The sequence below is a fragment of the Dipodomys ordii genome, unplaced genomic scaffold, assembly GCF_000151885.1.
Source record: "Dipodomys ordii isolate 6190 unplaced genomic scaffold, Dord_2.0 Scaffold7, whole genome shotgun sequence".
Lineage (NCBI taxonomy): Eukaryota > Metazoa > Chordata > Mammalia > Rodentia > Heteromyidae > Dipodomys > Dipodomys ordii.
Window position 1 is genome coordinate 21,339,132 of NW_012267223.1, and position 5,582 is coordinate 21,344,713.

Below are 5,582 nucleotides of genomic sequence, written 5' to 3' on the forward strand. Positions count from 1 at the left end.
AGCCACCTTCCCAGCCCCTTGAGGAAATCTTGATCCCTCTTTTCTTTCTTTTTTGTTTTGTTCTGTTTGCAGATGCTTATTGAACATTACAGTTGACTGAGGCCCTGGAGGCCATCTGCTCGCCATCCCTAGGTTTCCTTGGATGGTGGTCAGGTGAGTGAGGCTGTGTGCCTGCTGCAGGAGCAGGACCCCGGGAGGACACACTAGAAGCTGCACGGTGTGGTAGACATATTTTATTCATGCCATATAAGAAGTGGTGCTTCTACAAGTATATGTACAGTGATGTTCTGTGTTCTCATCTAACACAGCTTGCTTAAATGTGCAGGCAGACTGGCATTTCACCTCGTGCACTCAAAGGAGCTGGCTAATGATGGCCGTGAGAAGGTGCGGGAGTGAGCCAGGCGTGGTGGCTCATGCCTGTAATCCTAGCTACTCAGGAGGCTGAGATCTGTCTGAGTATTGCAGTTCAAAGCCAGCCCAGGCAGAAAAGTCCACAAGAATCTTATCTCCAATAAACCACTTGGCAAACCGGAAGTGGGTCTGTGGCTCAAGTGGTAGAGCTCTCGCTTTGAGCTGAAGAGTTGAAGAATAGTGCCCAGGCCCAGAGTTCAAGCCCAATGACCAGCCGACCGACAAACAAAACAAAACAATGTGAAGGAGTGGAACTTTTTCAAGCCTTACTTCTTTTTATACACGATGAAGCCCATCAAACCTATCCCTACCCAGATCTCCTGGTAAACCTGGGTGTAGTAGGGTTTCAGGGGGACACATATGATTTTTCATAAAGCTTTGAAGTTATCTTGACAGGACGAAGGGCTCAAACCTTACCAGACCCCATAGCCATCCACCAGGAAAGGTCACAAGCATTCCCTCTTTTTCTCTTTTGGAACTGGGGATCAAACCCAGGACGTTGCACTTGCTAGGCAAGCAAAGACAAGCTCTTTGCCTCTGAGCTACATCCCAGCTCTTGAATTACATTTTTTGTTGTTGTTGTTTAGTCATGGGATTGAACTCTAGGCCTGGCATGGTCCCTGAGCCCTTCATCTCAAGGCAAAGCACTCTACCACTTGAGCCACAACGCCACTTCTGGTTTTCTGCTGGCTAACTGGAGATAAGAGTCTCACGGGGAATTTCCTGCCAGGGCTGGCTTTGAACTGTGATCCTCAGCTCTTAGCCTCCTGTGTAGCTAGGATTACAGGTGTGAGCCACCAGTGCCCGGCTTTGAATTACTCTTTTGAGGTTAAGAACCAAACATCCCTGAGGTCTGCCAGACTTTTCTTGTTGGGTTTGTCATCAGGGTGCGTGTACTCAGGCTCTTCCACCACCCCAGGCTCCTCTCAGCCTATCCAGCTAAGTGTTAGTTAGTACCATCACCACATAGGACTTCTGGCTGCTCCCTCTCTTCAGTCCTCACATTCCTTTTTCTTAAGTAGATCTAGAATTCCTTTCGACCATCTCCATTGCTGATTGCTTAACAACGATGATGGTGGCTGATTACTGGGTGCTTTCCATGTGAGCACACCCATGAGGCACATTCCAGTTGGTCTTATTTTGTGGATGAGGAACCTGAGGCCAATACAATGAGTAACTTGCCCAAGTGGTGAGAGAACTAAGCATCCTTCAGCTGCTCTGTAGAGGTAGCCCTTGTCTCCAAAGCCTTTGTACTAAGTCAGTACCCAGTACCACTCAGTTCAGGCAACTGTTGTCTCTTACTTGGACTTCCATACCAGCCTTACAACTAGCATTCCTGTTAGCAGCCTGGCATCATAAAAACCTATCCTCCACATTGGCCAGAGCTATCTTTCCACAATGCAAAATGAGTCATGGCACTAACTCTGTTTAAACCTTTCAGTAATTTCCTTCCCACCCTTGAGATAAAGTCTAACTTTTCACAATGGATAATAAAGTCTTTTACAAATTGGTTCCTGTCCAACTTGAAAGTGTGGCATGAGGCAATAGTTCTCTATGGGGCCATTTTGGAATTTTGGGCCCTGGTTTCCGCCCTATTACTGGGTTTGATCCTATCCTTTGTGTCTTGTGTTTGATACATTACTCTCTCCCTAAATGAGATGGATGTCTCCGTGTCTACCCTGGTGACTGCCGGTAACACAGAGTGATATTCCACAGCACAGGGAATGCCCCCTGAAGGGTGGCATCTTGGTTAAGGTTTGAAAATGAGGCAGAGACACATGATAGCTGGTATAAAAGGCACTGAGGTGAGAGTTAGTTGGTCTACTGCACAGGTAGGAAGCAGATCTACATAGTCTGTGTACAGTGGTGAAGGCAAGGGCAGATAGGAGATGAGGTTGAAGAACTGGAAGGCTCTATCCAATAATTTGGAACCCACCCGCTGATGGTCCAATCACCTTCAGGCATGCAGGATGTAGACATTTGAACCTGCTGATACTTAGGTCTGGAATGTGTTCCTTGCCCTCTCTGGTTGGTAATAAAATCTACTCATCCTCTAGAGGCTAGTAAAAATTTTTTTTTTTTTTTTTATGAAATCTCCTCTCCTTCTTTAGCAGGAATTAAATCACTCCTTTGTCGTCCCACAGTCTGTATGTCCCCTTGGCCCTGGTCACATGCTGCTTTGTATTTTAGCACATTGTTTACATGCTAGCCTGCCCATGAACACCACCACTTCCCTTAAAGGCAGACTCTTACATCACCTCTGTAGCCATCTCCCAGTGCCTAGCCCAGTGCCTGGCTCACAGCAGGTACTCAATATGACATTTACTAGACTAATGGGGTGGGGAACTGCACCACTCATGGTAAGATAGAAAGAAAACAAAAATAACAACTTATGGCTTATAATGTGCCCTCCCACTCATTACTGGAGTTAAGCCTTCTAACAACCCTAGGAGGACTGAAGGGACAGGTACCCAGGAGAGCTGTTTCACAGGGTAGCTGAGGTTCCTTATTTCGGGTTCAGTGACATGGATACGGTTGCGGCAAAGAGCATTTTGAGGATTTAAAGCAACGGGCTTGCCTAGAATGGTAAAGTGCTTGGGGGGGTGGGAGAGGAGAAGAGGGGCTAGTTAACTACTACAGAGTTAGTAGCTCCACTAGGGAGGGTACAGGATTTCTGCCCTAGGCCCAAGCACCATCCTTCCGTCTAGGTCTGAGACGCTGGGGAAGCCTCAGCCCCCACGGCATCAAGGATGGTGGGGCCTGGTAGCTGAGATGACGGAAGAGGCTGTTGCTATGACAACCAGCGCTTGCCTGCGGGGCCCAGGCAAGAGTCAGCGGAGGCTTCCACTAGCTGTAAATCAGGGAAGGGCATTTATGGAGGTTGGTTTGTACGTGTGTGTGTGTGTGTAAAACACATGAACAAGAAGCACATTCAAGAAAGTTTCTCTACCTCGACAACACAGAGTCACAGGTGCAATTTTAAAAAGTCTGAAAAAGCGAAAGCTGCACTTGACTCTCTAGGGGCAGAACCCCGGCGTCACCCGCTGTGGAAGGCGTCCCAGATAAGTTCCAATCGCATCTAGAGAGAGAAACGCCGGCTTTCGGCGGCGAAGCGGAGTCCTGGCGACCTTCTCAAGATGGCGGCCCCGGCCACTTCCGCCCTGACGGAAGCCGGAAGGGGGCGGGCCTTCCCGCAGCGCATGCGCCTAAGGCTTCTTCTCGCCGGGTGCTCACCTCCTCCCCCTCCCCCCCCCTTTTTTTTTTTTTTTTTTTTTCCCCCCGCCTCCATTTTGTTCGCGGACGCTGGGGACAGTGGGAGCAGATCCATTTCCGGGTTGGTAAAAGGGGCGGCGGCGGCGAAGGAGAGAGCTTGACGGGAGGGGGGGGGGTGGCCAGCGGGACAGGACGAAACCTGAGCGGAGGTGGCGGAGGATTCGCTCCCGGAGCAGCTGCAGCCAGGTCGGAAAGAAGCTGGAGTGGCCGGGTCCGTCGCTGAGGTGCCGGGTGGGCCCGAGTGGGAGGGAGACCCGGGGGAGGGGAGCGCGGGGCGGGGCTTGAGGGGAGAGGGGCCGCGGAGGAGGGGCCTGAGGAGCAGAGGGGGTCCTGAGGGCGGGCTCTGAGGGCCGGGAGGGCCGGGCCAGTGGGTCCTGGGGAGGGTGCGGGGGGGCGTGCGGGGATCTGAGTGCAGCGGAGTGGTCGGGGGATGGTGGGGCGCCCGCGGGCTGTGAAAATGGGGAGGGAGATTGCCGAGAGAGCGAAGGGATCCTGAAGGGTTGGGTCAGGTGAGTAAGACGGAGCCTCGGCGTGAGGAATGAAGTGACCGTGTGCAAAAATTAAAAAAAAAAAAAGGGAGGAGATGGGCAGGGAGGACCTGTTGGGGAAATGCAGTCGGCCGGTGTGACACGTTCTGGGGATGGATGTAGGTGAAAAGGGATGGTGGAGAGGATGACTCGGGAAAACTGCTTACCTGAGTGGGAATCGTGAGGTCGTCAGTGGAGAGGGATCAGAATTGAATTACAGGGTGGACTGAGAAATGTGGAGGCGCGCTTGGGAGCGCCTGGAGTTGAGGGTTCATCTTGGTGTGGGGAGTGAAGTCTGGGAAGGTGGACATCTTAAAGTGGTAGACGTGGAATTGAGTTACTGATCGAGAGGGAACATTTTCAAAAGATCAGGGTGGAATGAGCAGCTGGAAGAAGCTGCTGTGTACACAGACATAAGCGCGCGCGCGCACACACACACTCCTACATCTACCTGCTGGGGGTCATACCTAAAACTCCCAGCCCTGGAGATCTTTGTGTGTGTGTGTGCTCAGGTCTTAGGGCTTGAACTCAAGGCCTGGGTACTGTTATTGAGCCTTTTCTGCTCAAGGCTAGCGTTCTATTTAGTTTAGCCACAGCTCCATTCCCGACTTTTTGGTGGTTTATTGGAGATAAGGTTCTCTTGGAGTTTCCTGGCTGTGCTGACATGGAACCATGATCCTTAGATCTCAGCCTCCTGAGTAGCTAGGAATACAGGTGAACCCAGCTGGAGTTCGTGTTGTTGTTTTTTATTTTTTCCCCCCAGTCCTGGAATTTGAACTCAGGGCCTGGGCACTGTTCCTAAGCTTCTTTTGCTTAAGGCTAGCATTCTACCACTTGAGCCACAGTGCCACTTCTGGCTTTTTCTGTTTATGTGATATTGAGGAATCAAATCCAGGGCTTCCTGCATGCTAGGCAAGCACTCTACCACCAAGCCACAATCCCAGTCCTGGATTTCCTATTTTTAAAGGGACTTGGAATAAACTTTTTGGGCTTTCCCAGGGACTCACTGCTTTTATTATTTTTTTCATGATGCTTATATTTGTCTTATAGTTTGTTGTTTCTGAATGACACCGTTTTGGGCTACTAATTTTCTTAGGAATCAGGAGAGAATTTAAGGGAATAGACTAGTCTAGCTCATCTATGGATTTACTTAATAGCGTTGAGACAAATCATCAAAATGACTTTATTCCCCCTTTGAACAATAGGTCTGGCTCATTCCATTCTCTAAGAGAGTGTGTTAACCTAAAGAGATCTTTAAAGTGGTGGTAAATGGGCAGGGAAGGTGGCTCAGTGGTAGAGCGCTTGCCTTGCATGCTCAAGGCCCTGGGTTCGATTCCTCAGCACCACATAAGCAAAAAGAAAAAAAGCCGG

The 5,582-nt window shown here is 50.1% G+C and overlaps 1 protein-coding gene across 1 annotated transcript in view; it reads left to right on the top strand.

Annotated features, from left to right (window-relative positions):
- Positions 1-3,771: 3,771 nt before the first annotated feature.
- The window catches only part of Wipf2 (WAS/WASL interacting protein family, member 2), a 61,716-nt gene continuing 59,905 nt past the window's right edge, over positions 3,772-5,582 (top strand). The window contains exon 1 of the mRNA XM_013037150.1: positions 3,772-3,870. The gene's annotated coding sequence lies outside the window, so the exon portion shown is untranslated. The remainder of the gene's footprint in view (positions 3,871-5,582) is intronic.